Here is a 17,079-nt window from a genome sequence, read left to right as displayed (position 1 = left end):
CCCAAATTCCAGTCCTTTGACACTATCAGTTCTGTTGTGATGTTGGAATGTTTGAAATTGATCCATCGGAATGCAGCCTGCGTCTGTGTGCTTTGTGTAAGGTTTTGGCTCTCATTCACAGTACTATTGTCCGTGAGGGTTGGGGTTCCTTCCCCATACTCCATAAAGTCCAGTTTTAAAGTCCAGTCGGGGGGCGGGAGGTGGGGGTGGGGAGGAGGAATTCCGATCCCAATTCTTCCAGTGCAAAGAGTCGTCCACGACTTGAGTTTCGCTCGCTGGCACGTTCCGAGGTCCAGGACTACGTGCTGTGGGATGCAGTAAAGCTTGGGGCAGCCGCTCCAAAGGCTCCATGGAGAAAGACCACTGTGTAAGGGGGTCCTCCCGCCATAGTTTACCGAGTGGCCGGCACCCGTGTAAGACCCCCTCGGGCTGTATGCGCCAACACTATTTTTGCTGCGTTTTGCAAATGTACATTGCATAGAAAAGGGTTGCAAATTTTTATGGAATATTATATATTCTGGGGGAGCAAAGACGAACCCCTGCTGGCCAGCAGATGAAACTGCGGAAGTGAAACAGTCGCGTGCAGGCAGTTTGCAGACAGGAAACGAGGGATCCCGTGCCTTGGCGGCAACACGTTGAGCAGCCATCGACTTGTCAAGTTAAGAGCGCTACCTTCAGCTAATTGCTGCTTACTACACGCTTACTCTAAAAAAGCACATACTCCTTCAAGTGTGAATTTAAGCAGCGGCCAAAGGATGATTTTGCTCTGCTTTCCTCTACAGTCCTGCGCCGCAGCAGCTGAGCTACGGAAGGGAAGTGACAAAAGTGCTGGCTGATGGTTTGCCGCTCAGGCCTTGGCCTAGCCATTGCTGCCGCTGTGCTGTGGGACTGTGAACGGCCAGCTGCTCTCCACAGCCTGGGCCAATGCTGTAATGGATAAGACGTCTGTCTAGGGATGGGAAGCTGATAGCTTTGACTCCTGGCTGGCTGACAGTTTTGTGTCGACTTTGTCCTGCGGCTTGGGAACACTTTGCAACTTGGTCTACTTGGGCGTGCTGCATGGCAGTGCCTTCTTAGCGCAGTAGGCAGCGCGTCAGTCTCATAATCTGAAGGTCCTGAGTTCGATCCTCAGAGAAGGCAGTGTGCCCACTGTGCTTTCTTTTGCCATCACTCACTTGACCTTTCCGCTCTCGTCGCGTGCCAAAATCCAGCCGCTTTGCTTGCTGCAGTGCTGCAAAGCATTTGACAGCCTCCAGCACTGGAGATGGGAGCGCAAGGCAAGACGTTGTCAGCTGGTTGCCACAAGTGCTGAATGTGAAGATTGGAGCCCAGGAAAAAGCAGAATGGAGAATGCAGGCATCGATCCCGCTACCTCTCACATGCTAAGCGAGCGCTCTACCATTTGAGCTAATTCCCCAGCTTGGCTAAGATTGCTGAGCCCAGATTCTTTCACAACAGCCCCATAGCAGCTGTCTCCAAGTTGCTCCTTGAGCTGCAGGGAAATGCGGCTTGGGCTTGGGCTTGGGCTTGGGCTTGGCTCACTGCCTGAACGCAGTCAGTGCTTTGCTTCAATCAGCAGGTCCCTCCAGCAGCAGCAAGTTAGCAGCGGCAGGACCGGCCAGCTCCAATAACCATGAAAGAAGCCCAGAAGAGCCCCAGCTGGCGCAAGGAAAAGCTGGTGAGCGGAAACTAGCAGCCGCCACGAGTGTGAGGGAGCAGTCGAGAGCCCTGTCTGACTGACACAAGACTTCTTTTGCTTTCCAGTGAGTGCTGAGGTTTTGCCTGCCATGCTGCTCAAACTGGACGCACCCCTCGAACTGTATCGTTAATGTTCTCAATTGCTGTAAATGTAAAACTGTAATTGACATGACAATTGTGAAACGGAAGGGTTGGGAAGAAACTCATGACAGTATTGAAGGAAACTGATCTCCCTTGCAATGTTTGTATTTTTTGGTGCTGTTTGGAAACTGTTTGGCAATGTAATTTTTACAGATATTTATGAATAAAGTATATTTTGGAAATAAAAAAAAAAACTGGACGCACACCCCAGGTAAGCATCAACTCTTGCTGGAGGACCATCAACTAGCTGAAAGGCGCACTTTGGTCTGCCTGAAACCTGCTGCTCGTTCTTTGTGAGAGCTTCCGGCTCCTTTTTACCCCCCTTACTGATGGTTCTTTAGGATTTTAGAAAGGACAAATTGCACAGGCACAGGGTTGGGCGGAACCATAAACTTCTTTATTAAGACCCCCCTAACACCCTGATACAAAGACCTCGAAACGAATGTAAAGGACGCCACACGACACCTTGCTTGCTTAGACCGATTTAAATCCCTCCACCATTTAACCTCGGCTCGGCTCGGCTCGGCTCCCACCCAAACACACAAGTCACCACCACTTTTAAGACGCACCTTTTCCGAAAACCCACAAGCAAAAGCCCACACTTCTGCCCCAAACTCACTCAATTCAAAACCCCAAACCCTCCCAGGATTTCTTTGTCACACTTAAAATTGCTTTCAACTCTCAGCCCCAAATACCCCTCACATTTGGCTGATAACTTACAATCCTCCATGAGGTGAGAATTTGTAGGTCCACGAGCCAGGTTGACTCTTCCTGACCCTCCTTCTTGACTGCAGTGCCAAACTCTTCGATCTTGTCCTTTTCATGATGATCCTTATCGAAATATCATAAACACATCACCTGGAGCCATCCTGCTGGATGGTGAGCGCTTAGCACCTTTTAATCTCTTTCGTCAGTTACCTGCCTGGTCCAGACAGATCCACTTATGTTGATGTTATTTCCATGACCGAGAACAATAAACTCCACCAGGGTGAGGTATTCCAGGCTCCAGAGCTGATATACGTGAAAAGGTTTCTCTCCTGCCTCGACAGGAGTGAATGCTGTGGCCTGGGGCCGGTTAGTTGTAAGAATGGCCTCCCTAATTACTTAATTGTGTTACATGACGGCAGTTATGCTGTGTCACTGTTATGATACTGTCCCAAATTCCAGTCCTTTGACACTATCAGTTCTGTTGTGATGTTGGAATGTTTGAAATTGATCCATCGGAATGCAGCCTGCGTCTGTGTGCTTTGTGTAAGGTTTTGGCTCTCATTCACAGTACTATTGTCCGTGAGGGTTGGGGTTCCTTCCCCATACTCCATAAAGTCCAGTTTTAAAGTCCAGTCGGGGGGCGGGAGGTGGGGGTGGGGAGGAGGAATTCCGATCCCAATTCTTCCAGTGCAAAGAGTCGTCCACGACTTGAGTTTCGCTCGCTGGCACGTTCCGAGGTCCAGGACTACGTGCTGTGGGATGCAGTAAAGCTTGGGGCAGCCGCTCCAAAGGCTCCATGGAGAAAGACCACTGTGTAAGGGGGTCCTCCCGCCATAGTTTACCGAGTGGCCGGCACCCGTGTAAGACCCCCTCGGGCTGTATGCGCCAACACTATTTTTGCTGCGTTTTGCAAATGTACATTGCATAGAAAAGGGTTGCAAATTTTTATGGAATATTATATATTCTGGGGGAGCAAAGACGAACCCCTGCTGGCCAGCAGATGAAACTGCGGAAGTGAAACAGTCGCGTGCAGGCAGTTTGCAGACAGGAAACGAGGGATCCCGTGCCTTGGCGGCAACACGTTGAGCAGCCATCGACTTGTCAAGTTAAGAGCGCTACCTTCAGCTAATTGCTGCTTACTACACGCTTACTCTAAAAAAGCACATACTCCTTCAAGTGTGAATTTAAGCAGCGGCCAAAGGATGATTTTGCTCTGCTTTCCTCTACAGTCCTGCACCGCAGCAGCTGAGCTACGGAAGGGAAGTGACAAAAGTGCTGGCTGATGGTTTGCCGCTCAGGCCTTGGCCTAGCCATTGCTGCCGCTGTGCTGTGGGACTGTGAACGGCCAGCTGCTCTCCACAGCCTGGGCCAATGCTGTAATGGATAAGACGTCTGTCTAGGGATGGGAAGCTGATAGCTTTGACTCCTGGCTGGCTGACAGTTTTGTGTCGACTTTGTCCTGCGGCTTGGGAACACTTTGCAACTTGGTCTACTTGGGCGTGCTGCATGGCAGTGCCTTCTTAGCGCAGTAGGCAGCGCGTCAGTCTCATAATCTGAAGGTCCTGAGTTCGATCCTCAGAGAAGGCAGTGTGCCCACTGTGCTTTCTTTTGCCATCACTCACTTGACCTTTCCGCTCTCGTTGCGTGCCAAAATCCAGCCGCTTTGCTTGCTGCAGTGCTGCAAAGCATTTGACAGCCTCCAGCACTGGAGATGGGAGCGCAAGGCAAGACGTTGTCAGCTGGTTGCCACAAGTGCTGAATGTGAAGATTGGAGCCCAGGAAAAAGCAGAATGGAGAATGCAGGCATCGATCCCGCTACCTCTCACATGCTAAGCGAGCGCTCTACCATTTGAGCTAATTCCCCAGCTTGGCTAAGATTGCTGAGCCCAGATTCTTTCACAACAGCCCCATAGCAGCTGTCTCCAAGTTGCTCCTTGAGCTGCAGGGAAATGCGGCTTGGGCTTGGGCTTGGGCTTGGGCTTGGCTCACTGCCTGAACGCAGTCAGTGCTTTGCTTCAATCAGCAGGTCCCTCCAGCAGCAGCAAGTTAGCAGCGGCAGGACCGGCCAGCTCCAATAACCATGAAAGAAGCCCAGAAGAGCCCCAGCTGGCGCAAGGAAAAGCTGGTGAGCGGAAACTAGCAGCCGCCACGAGTGTGAGGGAGCAGTCGAGAGCCCTGTCTGACTGACACAAGACTTCTTTTGCTTTCCAGTGAGTGCTGAGGTTTTGCCTGCCATGCTGCTCAAACTGGACGCACCCCTCGAACTGTATCGTTAATGTTCTCAATTGCTGTAAATGTAAAACTGTAATTGACATGACAATTGTGAAACGGAAGGGTTGGGAAGAAACTCATGACAGTATTGAAGGAAACTGATCTCCCTTGCAATGTTTGTATTTTTTGGTGCTGTTTGGAAACTGTTTGGCAATGTAATTTTTACAGATATTTATGAATAAAGTATATTTTGGAAATAAAAAAAAAAACTGGACGCACACCCCAGGTAAGCATCAACTCTTGCTGGAGGACCATCAACTAGCTGAAAGGCGCACTTTGGTCTGCCTGAAACCTGCTGCTCGTTCTTTGTGAGAGCTTCCGGCTCCTGTTTACCCCCCTTACTGATGGTTCTTTAGGATTTTAGAAAGGACAAATTGCACAGGCACAGGGTTGGGCGGAACCATAAACTTCTTTATTAAGACCCCCCTAACACCCTGATACAAAGACCTCGAAACGAATGTAAAGGACGCCACACGACACCTTGCTTGCTTAGACCGATTTAAATCCCTCCACCATTTAACCTCGGCTCGGCTCGGCTCGGCTCCCACCCAAACACACAAGTCACCACCACTTTTAAGACGCACCTTTTCCGAAAACCCACAAGCAAAAGCCCACACTTCTGCCCCAAACTCACTCAATTCAAAACCCCAAACCCTCCCAGGATTTCTTTGTCACACTTAAAATTGCTTTCAACTCTCAGCCCCAAATACCCCTCACATTTGGCTGATAACTTACAATCCTCCATGAGGTGAGAATTTGTAGGTCCACGAGCCAGGTTGACTCTTCCTGACCCTCCTTCTTGACTGCAGTGCCAAACTCTTCGATCTTGTCCTTTTCATGATGATCCTTATCGAAATATCATAAACACATCACCTGGAGCCATCCTGCTGGATGGTGAGCGCTTAGCACCTTTTAATCTCTTTCGTCAGTTACCTGCCTGGTCCAGACAGATCCACTTATGTTGATGTTATTTCCATGACCGAGAACAATAAACTCCACCAGGGTGAGGTATTCCAGGCTCCAGAGCTGATATACGTGAAAAGGTTTCTCTCCTGCCTCGACAGGAGTGAATGCTGTGGCCTGGGGCCGGTTAGTTGTAAGAATGGCCTCCCTAATTACTTAATTGTGTTACATGACGGCAGTTATGCTGTGTCACTGTTATGATAATGTCCCAAATTCCAGTCCTTTGACACTATCAGTTCTGTTGTGATGTTGGAATGTTTGAAATTGATCCATCGGAATGCAGCCTGCGTCTGTGTGCTTTGTGTAAGGTTTTGGCTCTCATTCACAGTACTATTGTCCGTGAGGGTTGGGGTTCCTTCCCCATACTCCATAAAGTCCAGTTTTAAAGTCCAGTCGGGGGGCGGGAGGTGGGGGTGGGGAGGAGGAATTCCGATCCCAATTCTTCCAGTGCAAAGAGTCGTCCACGACTTGAGTTTCGCTCGCTGGCACGTTCCGAGGTCCAGGACTACGTGCTGTGGGATGCAGTAAAGCTTGGGGCAGCCGCTCCAAAGGCTCCATGGAGAAAGACCACTGTGTAAGGGGGTCCTCCCGCCATAGTTTACCGAGTGGCCGGCACCCGTGTAAGACCCCCTCGGGCTGTATGCGCCAACACTATTTTTGCTGCGTTTTGCAAATGTACATTGCATAGAAAAGGGTTGCAAATTTTTATGGAATATTATATATTCTGGGGGAGCAAAGACGAACCCCTGCTGGCCAGCAGATGAAACTGCGGAAGTGAAACAGTCGCGTGCAGGCAGTTTGCAGACAGGAAACGAGGGATCCCGTGCCTTGGCGGCAACACGTTGAGCAGCCATCGACTTGTCAAGTTAAGAGCGCTACCTTCAGCTAATTGCTGCTTACTACACGCTTACTCTAAAAAAGCACATACTCCTTCAAGTGTGAATTTAAGCAGCGGCCAAAGGATGATTTTGCTCTGCTTTCCTCTACAGTCCTGCGCCGCAGCAGCTGAGCTACGGAAGGGAAGTGACAAAAGTGCTGGCTGATGGTTTGCCGCTCAGGCCTTGGCCTAGCCATTGCTGCCGCTGTGCTGTGGGACTGTGAACGGCCAGCTGCTCTCCACAGCCTGGGCCAATGCTGTAATGGATAAGACGTCTGTCTAGGGATGGGAAGCTGATAGCTTTGACTCCTGGCTGGCTGACAGTTTTGTGTCGACTTTGTCCTGCGGCTTGGGAACACTTTGCAACTTGGTCTACTTGGGCGTGCTGCATGGCAGTGCCTTCTTAGCGCAGTAGGCAGCGCGTCAGTCTCATAATCTGAAGGTCCTGAGTTCGATCCTCAGAGAAGGCAGTGTGCCCACTGTGCTTTCTTTTGCCATCACTCACTTGACCTTTCCGCTCTCGTTGCGTGCCAAAATCCAGCCGCTTTGCTTGCTGCAGTGCTGCAAAGCATTTGACAGCCTCCAGCACTGGAGATGGGAGCGCAAGGCAAGACGTTGTCAGCTGGTTGCCACAAGTGCTGAATGTGAAGATTGGAGCCCAGGAAAAAGCAGAATGGAGAATGCAGGCATCGATCCCGCTACCTCTCACATGCTAAGCGAGCGCTCTCCCATTTGAGCTAATTCCCCAGCTTGGCTAAGACTGCTGAGCCCAGATTCTTTCACAACAGCCCCATAGCAGCTGTCTCCAAGTTGCTCCTTGAGCTGCAGGGAAATGCGGCTTGGGCTTGGGCTTGGGCTTGGGCTTGGCTCACTGCCTGAACGCAGTCAGTGCTTTGCTTCAATCAGCAGGTCCCTCCAGCAGCAGCAAGTTAGCAGCGGCAGGACCGGCCAGCTCCAATAACCATGAAAGAAGCCCAGAAGAGCCCCAGCTGGCGCAAGGAAAAGCTGGTGAGCGGAAACTAGCAGCCGCCACGAGTGTGAGGGAGCAGTCGAGAGCCCTGTCTGACTGACACAAGACTTCTTTTGCTTTCCAGTGAGTGCTGAGGTTTTGCCTGCCATGCTGCTCAAACTGGACGCACCCCTCGAACTGTATCGTTAATGTTCTCAATTGCTGTAAATGTAAAACTGTAATTGACATGACAATTGTGAAACGGAAGGGTTGGGACGAAACTCATGACAGTATTGAAGGAAACTGATCTCCCTTGCAATGTTTGTATTTTTTGGTGCTGTTTGGAAACTGTTTGGCAATGTAATTTTTACAGATATTTATGAATAAAGTATATTTTGGAAATAAAAAAAAAAACTGGACGCACACCCCAGGTAAGCATCAACTCTTGCTGGAGGACCATCAACTAGCTGAAAGGCGCACTTTGGTCTGCCTGAAACCTGCTGCTCGTTCTTTGTGAGAGCTTCCGGCTCCTGTTTACCCCCCTTACTGATGGTTCTTTAGGATTTTAGAAAGGACAAATTGCACAGGCACAGGGTTGGGCGGAACCATAAACTTCTTTATTAAGACCCCCCTAACACCCTGATACAAAGACCTCGAAACGAATGTAAAGGACGCCACACGACACCTTGCTTGCTTAGACCGATTTAAATCCCTCCACCATTTAACCTCGGCTCGGCTCGGCTCGGCTCCCACCCAAACACACAAGTCACCACCACTTTTAAGACGCACCTTTTCCGAAAACCCACAAGCAAAAGCCCACACTTCTGCCCCAAACTCACTCAATTCAAAACCCCAAACCCTCCCAGGATTTCTTTGTCACACTTAAAATTGCTTTCAACTCTCAGCCCCAAATACCCCTCACATTTGGCTGATAACTTACAATCCTCCATGAGGTGAGAATTTGTAGGTCCACGAGCCAGGTTGACTCTTCCTGACCCTCCTTCTTGACTGCAGTGCCAAACTCTTCGATCTTGTCCTTTTCATGATGATCCTTATCGAAATATCATAAACACATCACCTGGAGCCATCCTGCTGGATGGTGAGCGCTTAGCACCTTTTAATCTCTTTCGTCAGTTACCTGCCTGGTCCAGACAGATCCACTTATGTTGATGTTATTTCCATGACCGAGAACAATAAACTCCACCAGGGTGAGGTATTCCAGGCTCCAGAGCTGATATACGTGAAAAGGTTTCTCTCCTGCCTCGACAGGAGTGAATGCTGTGGCCTGGGGCCGGTTAGTTGTAAGAATGGCCTCCCTAATTACTTAATTGTGTTACATGACGGCAGTTATGCTGTGTCACTGTTATGATACTGTCCCAAATTCCAGTCCTTTGACACTATCAGTTCTGTTGTGATGTTGGAATGTTTGAAATTGATCCATCGGAATGCAGCCTGCGTCTGTGTGCTTTGTGTAAGGTTTTGGCTCTCATTCACAGTACTATTGTCCGTGAGGGTTGGGGTTCCTTCCCCATACTCCATAAAGTCCAGTTTTAAAGTCCAGTCGGGGGGCGGGAGGTGGGGGTGGGGAGGAGGAATTCCGATCCCAATTCTTCCAGTGCAAAGAGTCGTCCACGACTTGAGTTTCGCTCGCTGGCACGTTCCGAGGTCCAGGACTACGTGCTGTGGGATGCAGTAAAGCTTGGGGCAGCCGCTCCAAAGGCTCCATGGAGAAAGACCACTGTGTAAGGGGGTCCTCCCGCCATAGTTTACCGAGTGGCCGGCACCCGTGTAAGACCCCCTCGGGCTGTATGCGCCAACACTATTTTTGCTGCGTTTTGCAAATGTACATTGCATAGAAAAGGGTTGCAAATTTTTATGGAATATTATATATTCTGGGGGAGCAAAGACGAACCCCTGCTGGCCAGCAGATGAAACTGCGGAAGTGAAACAGTCGCGTGCAGGCAGTTTGCAGACAGGAAACGAGGGATCCCGTGCCTTGGCGGCAACACGTTGAGCAGCCATCGACTTGTCAAGTTAAGAGCGCTACCTTCAGCTAATTGCTGCTTACTACACGCTTACTCTAAAAAAGCACATACTCCTTCAAGTGTGAATTTAAGCAGCGGCCAAAGGATGATTTTGCTCTGCTTTCCTCTACAGTCCTGCGCCGCAGCAGCTGAGCTACGGAAGGGAAGTGACAAAAGTGCTGGCTGATGGTTTGCCGCTCAGGCCTTGGCCTAGCCATTGCTGCCGCTGTGCTGTGGGACTGTGAACGGCCAGCTGCTCTCCACAGCCTGGGCCAATGCTGTAATGGATAAGACGTCTGTCTAGGGATGGGAAGCTGATAGCTTTGACTCCTGGCTGGCTGACAGTTTTGTGTCGACTTTGTCCTGCGGCTTGGGAACACTTTGCAACTTGGTCTACTTGGGCGTGCTGCATGGCAGTGCCTTCTTAGCGCAGTAGGCAGCGCGTCAGTCTCATAATCTGAAGGTCCTGAGTTCGATCCTCAGAGAAGGCAGTGTGCCCACTGTGCTTTCTTTTGCCATCACTCACTTGACCTTTCCGCTCTCGTCGCGTGCCAAAATCCAGCCGCTTTGCTTGCTGCAGTGCTGCAAAGCATTTGACAGCCTCCAGCACTGGAGATGGGAGCGCAAGGCAAGACGTTGTCAGCTGGTTGCCACAAGTGCTGAATGTGAAGATTGGAGCCCAGGAAAAAGCAGAATGGAGAATGCAGGCATCGATCCCGCTACCTCTCACATGCTAAGCGAGCGCTCTACCATTTGAGCTAATTCCCCAGCTTGGCTAAGACTGCTGAGCCCAGATTCTTTCACAACAGCCCCATAGCAGCTGTCTCCAAGTTGCTCCTTGAGCTGCAGGGAAATGCGGCTTGGGCTTGGGCTTGGGCTTGGGCTTGGCTCACTGCCTGAACGCAGTCAGTGCTTTGCTTCAATCAGCAGGTCCCTCCAGCAGCAGCAAGTTAGCAGCGGCAGGACCGGCCAGCTCCAATAACCATGAAAGAAGCCCAGAAGAGCCCCAGCTGGCGCAAGGAAAAGCTGGTGAGCGGAAACTAGCAGCCGCCACGAGTGTGAGGGAGCAGTCGAGAGCCCTGTCTGACTGACACAAGACTTCTTTTGCTTTCCAGTGAGTGCTGAGGTTTTGCCTGCCATGCTGCTCAAACTGGACGCACCCCTCGAACTGTATCGTTAATGTTCTCAATTGCTGTAAATGTAAAACTGTAATTGACATGACAATTGTGAAACGGAAGGGTTGGGAAGAAACTCATGACAGTATTGAAGGAAACTGATCTCCCTTGCAATGTTTGTATTTTTTGGTGCTGTTTGGAAACTGTTTGGCAATGTAATTTTTACAGATATTTATGAATAAAGTATATTTTGGAAATAAAAAAAAAAACTGGACGCACACCCCAGGTAAGCATCAACTCTTGCTGGAGGACCATCAACTAGCTGAAAGGCGCACTTTGGTCTGCCTGAAACCTGCTGCTCGTTCTTTGTGAGAGCTTCCGGCTCCTGTTTACCCCCCTTACTGATGGTTCTTTAGGATTTTAGAAAGGACAAATTGCACAGGCACAGGGTTGGGCGGAACCATAAACTTCTTTATTAAGACCCCCCTAACACCCTGATACAAAGACCTCGAAACGAATGTAAAGGACGCCACACGACACCTTGCTTGCTTAGACCGATTTAAATCCCTCCACCATTTAACCTCGGCTCGGCTCGGCTCGGCTCCCACCCAAACACACAAGTCACCACCACTTTTAAGACGCACCTTTTCCGAAAACCCACAAGCAAAAGCCCACACTTCTGCCCCAAACTCACTCAATTCAAAACCCCAAACCCTCCCAGGATTTCTTTGTCACACTTAAAATTGCTTTCAACTCTCAGCCCCAAATACCCCTCACATTTGGCTGATAACTTACAATCCTCCATGAGGTGAGAATTTGTAGGTCCACGAGCCAGGTTGACTCTTCCTGACCCTCCTTCTTGACTGCAGTGCCAAACTCTTCGATCTTGTCCTTTTCATGATGATCCTTATCGAAATATCATAAACACATCACCTGGAGCCATCCTGCTGGATGGTGAGCGCTTAGCACCTTTTAATCTCTTTCGTCAGTTACCTGCCTGGTCCAGACAGATCCACTTATGTTGATGTTATTTCCATGACCGAGAACAATAAACTCCACCAGGGTGAGGTATTCCAGGCTCCAGAGCTGATATACGTGAAAAGGTTTCTCTCCTGCCTCGACAGGAGTGAATGCTGTGGCCTGGGGCCGGTTAGTTGTAAGAATGGCCTCCCTAATTACTTAATTGTGTTACATGACGGCAGTTATGCTGTGTCACTGTTATGATACTGTCCCAAATTCCAGTCCTTTGACACTATCAGTTCTGTTGTGATGTTGGAATGTTTGAAATTGATCCATCGGAATGCAGCCTGCGTCTGTGTGCTTTGTGTAAGGTTTTGGCTCTCATTCACAGTACTATTGTCCGTGAGGGTTGGGGTTCCTTCCCCATACTCCATAAAGTCCAGTTTTAAAGTCCAGTCGGGGGGCGGGAGGTGGGGGTGGGGAGGAGGAATTCCGATCCCAATTCTTCCAGTGCAAAGAGTCGTCCACGACTTGAGTTTCGCTCGCTGGCACGTTCCGAGGTCCAGGACTACGTGCTGTGGGATGCAGTAAAGCTTGGGGCAGCCGCTCCAAAGGCTCCATGGAGAAAGACCACTGTGTAAGGGGGTCCTCCCGCCATAGTTTACCGAGTGGCCGGCACCCGTGTAAGACCCCCTCGGGCTGTATGCGCCAACACTATTTTTGCTGCGTTTTGCAAATGTACATTGCATAGAAAAGGGTTGCAAATTTTTATGGAATATTATATATTCTGGGGGAGCAAAGACGAACCCCTGCTGGCCAGCAGATGAAACTGCGGAAGTGAAACAGTCGCGTGCAGGCAGTTTGCAGACAGGAAACGAGGGATCCCGTGCCTTGGCGGCAACACGTTGAGCAGCCATCGACTTGTCAAGTTAAGAGCGCTACCTTCAGCTAATTGCTGCTTACTACACGCTTACTCTAAAAAAGCACATACTCCTTCAAGTGTGAATTTAAGCAGCGGCCAAAGGATGATTTTGCTCTGCTTTCCTCTACAGTCCTGCACCGCAGCAGCTGAGCTACGGAAGGGAAGTGACAAAAGTGCTGGCTGATGGTTTGCCGCTCAGGCCTTGGCCTAGCCATTGCTGCCGCTGTGCTGTGGGACTGTGAACGGCCAGCTGCTCTCCACAGCCTGGGCCAATGCTGTAATGGATAAGACGTCTGTCTAGGGATGGGAAGCTGATAGCTTTGACTCCTGGCTGGCTGACAGTTTTGTGTCGACTTTGTCCTGCGGCTTGGGAACACTTTGCAACTTGGTCTACTTGGGCGTGCTGCATGGCAGTGCCTTCTTAGCGCAGTAGGCAGCGCGTCAGTCTCATAATCTGAAGGTCCTGAGTTCGATCCTCAGAGAAGGCAGTGTGCCCACTGTGCTTTCTTTTGCCATCACTCACTTGACCTTTCCGCTCTCGTTGCGTGCCAAAATCCAGCCGCTTTGCTTGCTGCAGTGCTGCAAAGCATTTGACAGCCTCCAGCACTGGAGATGGGAGCGCAAGGCAAGACGTTGTCAGCTGGTTGCCACAAGTGCTGAATGTGAAGATTGGAGCCCAGGAAAAAGCAGAATGGAGAATGCAGGCATCGATCCCGCTACCTCTCACATGCTAAGCGAGCGCTCTACCATTTGAGCTAATTCCCCAGCTTGGCTAAGATTGCTGAGCCCAGATTCTTTCACAACAGCCCCATAGCAGCTGTCTCCAAGTTGCTCCTTGAGCTGCAGGGAAATGCGGCTTGGGCTTGGGCTTGGGCTTGGGCTTGGCTCACTGCCTGAACGCAGTCAGTGCTTTGCTTCAATCAGCAGGTCCCTCCAGCAGCAGCAAGTTAGCAGCGGCAGGACCGGCCAGCTCCAATAACCATGAAAGAAGCCCAGAAGAGCCCCAGCTGGCGCAAGGAAAAGCTGGTGAGCGGAAACTAGCAGCCGCCACGAGTGTGAGGGAGCAGTCGAGAGCCCTGTCTGACTGACACAAGACTTCTTTTGCTTTCCAGTGAGTGCTGAGGTTTTGCCTGCCATGCTGCTCAAACTGGACGCACCCCTCGAACTGTATCGTTAATGTTCTCAATTGCTGTAAATGTAAAACTGTAATTGACATGACAATTGTGAAACGGAAGGGTTGGGAAGAAACTCATGACAGTATTGAAGGAAACTGATCTCCCTTGCAATGTTTGTATTTTTTGGTGCTGTTTGGAAACTGTTTGGCAATGTAATTTTTACAGATATTTATGAATAAAGTATATTTTGGAAATAAAAAAAAAAACTGGACGCACACCCCAGGTAAGCATCAACTCTTGCTGGAGGACCATCAACTAGCTGAAAGGCGCACTTTGGTCTGCCTGAAACCTGCTGCTCGTTCTTTGTGAGAGCTTCCGGCTCCTGTTTACCCCCCTTACTGATGGTTCTTTAGGATTTTAGAAAGGACAAATTGCACAGGCACAGGGTTGGGCGGAACCATAAACTTCTTTATTAAGACCCCCCTAACACCCTGATACAAAGACCTCGAAACGAATGTAAAGGACGCCACACGACACCTTGCTTGCTTAGACCGATTTAAATCCCTCCACCATTTAACCTCGGCTCGGCTCGGCTCGGCTCCCACCCAAACACACAAGTCACCACCACTTTTAAGACGCACCTTTTCCGAAAACCCACAAGCAAAAGCCCACACTTCTGCCCCAAACTCACTCAATTCAAAACCCCAAACCCTCCCAGGATTTCTTTGTCACACTTAAAATTGCTTTCAACTCTCAGCCCCAAATACCCCTCACATTTGGCTGATAACTTACAATCCTCCATGAGGTGAGAATTTGTAGGTCCACGAGCCAGGTTGACTCTTCCTGACCCTCCTTCTTGACTGCAGTGCCAAACTCTTCGATCTTGTCCTTTTCATGATGATCCTTATCGAAATATCATAAACACATCACCTGGAGCCATCCTGCTGGATGGTGAGCGCTTAGCACCTTTTAATCTCTTTCGTCAGTTACCTGCCTGGTCCAGACAGATCCACTTATGTTGATGTTATTTCCATGACCGAGAACAATAAACTCCACCAGGGTGAGGTATTCCAGGCTCCAGAGCTGATATACGTGAAAAGGTTTCTCTCCTGCCTCGACAGGAGTGAATGCTGTGGCCTGGGGCCGGTTAGTTGTAAGAATGGCCTCCCTAATTACTTAATTGTGTTACATGACGGCAGTTATGCTGTGTCACTGTTATGATACTGTCCCAAATTCCAGTCCTTTGACACTATCAGTTCTGTTGTGATGTTGGAATGTTTGAAATTGATCCATCGGAATGCAGCCTGCGTCTGTGTGCTTTGTGTAAGGTTTTGGCTCTCATTCACAGTACTATTGTCCGTGAGGGTTGGGGTTCCTTCCCCATACTCCATAAAGTCCAGTTTTAAAGTCCAGTCGGGGGGCGGGAGGTGGGGGTGGGGAGGAGGAATTCCGATCCCAATTCTTCCAGTGCAAAGAGTCGTCCACGACTTGAGTTTCGCTCGCTGGCACGTTCCGAGGTCCAGGACTACGTGCTGTGGGATGCAGTAAAGCTTGGGGCAGCCGCTCCAAAGGCTCCATGGAGAAAGACCACTGTGTAAGGGGGTCCTCCCGCCATAGTTTACCGAGTGGCCGGCACCCGTGTAAGACCCCCTCGGGCTGTATGCGCCAACACTATTTTTGCTGCGTTTTGCAAATGTACATTGCATAGAAAAGGGTTGCAAATTTTTATGGAATATTATATATTCTGGGGGAGCAAAGACGAACCCCTGCTGGCCAGCAGATGAAACTGCGGAAGTGAAACAGTCGCGTGCAGGCAGTTTGCAGACAGGAAACGAGGGATCCCGTGCCTTGGCGGCAACACGTTGAGCAGCCATCGACTTGTCAAGTTAAGAGCGCTACCTTCAGCTAATTGCTGCTTACTACACGCTTACTCTAAAAAAGCACATACTCCTTCAAGTGTGAATTTAAGCAGCGGCCAAAGGATGATTTTGCTCTGCTTTCCTCTACAGTCCTGCACCGCAGCAGCTGAGCTACGGAAGGGAAGTGACAAAAGTGCTGGCTGATGGTTTGCCGCTCAGGCCTTGGCCTAGCCATTGCTGCCGCTGTGCTGTGGGACTGTGAACGGCCAGCTGCTCTCCACAGCCTGGGCCAATGCTGTAATGGATAAGACGTCTGTCTAGGGATGGGAAGCTGATAGCTTTGACTCCTGGCTGGCTGACAGTTTTGTGTCGACTTTGTCCTGCGGCTTGGGAACACTTTGCAACTTGGTCTACTTGGGCGTGCTGCATGGCAGTGCCTTCTTAGCGCAGTAGGCAGCGCGTCAGTCTCATAATCTGAAGGTCCTGAGTTCGATCCTCAGAGAAGGCAGTGTGCCCACTGTGCTTTCTTTTGCCATCACTCACTTGACCTTTCCGCTCTCGTTGCGTGCCAAAATCCAGCCGCTTTGCTTGCTGCAGTGCTGCAAAGCATTTGACAGCCTCCAGCACTGGAGATGGGAGCGCAAGGCAAGACGTTGTCAGCTGGTTGCCACAAGTGCTGAATGTGAAGATTGGAGCCCAGGAAAAAGCAGAATGGAGAATGCAGGCATCGATCCCGCTACCTCTCACATGCTAAGCGAGCGCTCTACCATTTGAGCTAATTCCCCAGCTTGGCTAAGATTGCTGAGCCCAGATTCTTTCACAACAGCCCCATAGCAGCTGTCTCCAAGTTGCTCCTTGAGCTGCAGGGAAATGCGGCTTGGGCTTGGGCTTGGGCTTGGGCTTGGCTCACTGCCTGAACGCAGTCAGTGCTTTGCTTCAATCAGCAGGTCCCTCCAGCAGCAGCAAGTTAGCAGCGGCAGGACCGGCCAGCTCCAATAACCATGAAAGAAGCCCAGAAGAGCCCCAGCTGGCGCAAGGAAAAGCTGGTGAGCGGAAACTAGCAGCCGCCACGAGTGTGAGGGAGCAGTCGAGAGCCCTGTCTGACTGACACAAGACTTCTTTTGCTTTCCAGTGAGTGCTGAGGTTTTGCCTGCCATGCTGCTCAAACTGGACGCACCCCTCGAACTGTATCGTTAATGTTCTCAATTGCTGTAAATGTAAAACTGTAATTGACATGACAATTGTGAAACGGAAGGGTTGGGAAGAAACTCATGACAGTATTGAAGGAAACTGATCTCCCTTGCAATGTTTGTATTTTTTGGTGCTGTTTGGAAACTGTTTGGCAATGTAATTTTTACAGATATTTATAAATAAAGTATATTTTGGAAATAAAAAAAAAAACTGGACGCACACCCCAGGTAAGCATCAACTCTTGCTGGAGGACCATCAACTAGCTGAAAGGCGCACTTTGGTCTGC

General features: G+C 50.0%; 6 non-coding genes across 6 annotated transcripts; all 6 read left to right on the top strand.

The window, feature by feature from the left end:
- The first annotated feature begins 1,067 nt into the window (after nucleotides 1-1,067).
- Nucleotides 1,068-1,140, top strand: trnam-cau (transfer RNA methionine (anticodon CAU)). The gene has a single exon. It is a non-coding gene; the product is annotated as a tRNA-Met (tRNA).
- Nucleotides 1,141-4,061: 2,921 nt separating this feature from the next.
- Nucleotides 4,062-4,134, top strand: trnam-cau (transfer RNA methionine (anticodon CAU)). The gene has a single exon. It is a non-coding gene; the product is annotated as a tRNA-Met (tRNA).
- A 2,921-nt stretch (nucleotides 4,135-7,055) lies between these two features.
- trnam-cau (transfer RNA methionine (anticodon CAU)) lies at nucleotides 7,056-7,128 on the top strand. Its single transcript has one exon. It is a non-coding gene; the product is annotated as a tRNA-Met (tRNA).
- Nucleotides 7,129-10,049: 2,921 nt separating this feature from the next.
- Nucleotides 10,050-10,122, top strand: trnam-cau (transfer RNA methionine (anticodon CAU)). The gene has a single exon. It is a non-coding gene; the product is annotated as a tRNA-Met (tRNA).
- Nucleotides 10,123-13,043: 2,921 nt separating this feature from the next.
- On the top strand, nucleotides 13,044-13,116 carry trnam-cau (transfer RNA methionine (anticodon CAU)). The gene has a single exon. It is a non-coding gene; the product is annotated as a tRNA-Met (tRNA).
- A 2,921-nt stretch (nucleotides 13,117-16,037) lies between these two features.
- On the top strand, nucleotides 16,038-16,110 carry trnam-cau (transfer RNA methionine (anticodon CAU)). Its single transcript has one exon. It is a non-coding gene; the product is annotated as a tRNA-Met (tRNA).
- Nucleotides 16,111-17,079: the final 969 nt, after the last annotated feature.

Source organism: Heterodontus francisci, chromosome 5 (genome assembly GCF_036365525.1).
Source record: "Heterodontus francisci isolate sHetFra1 chromosome 5, sHetFra1.hap1, whole genome shotgun sequence".
NCBI lineage: Eukaryota > Metazoa > Chordata > Chondrichthyes > Heterodontiformes > Heterodontidae > Heterodontus > Heterodontus francisci.
This window is presented reverse-complemented; position numbering and strand designations above follow the sequence as displayed.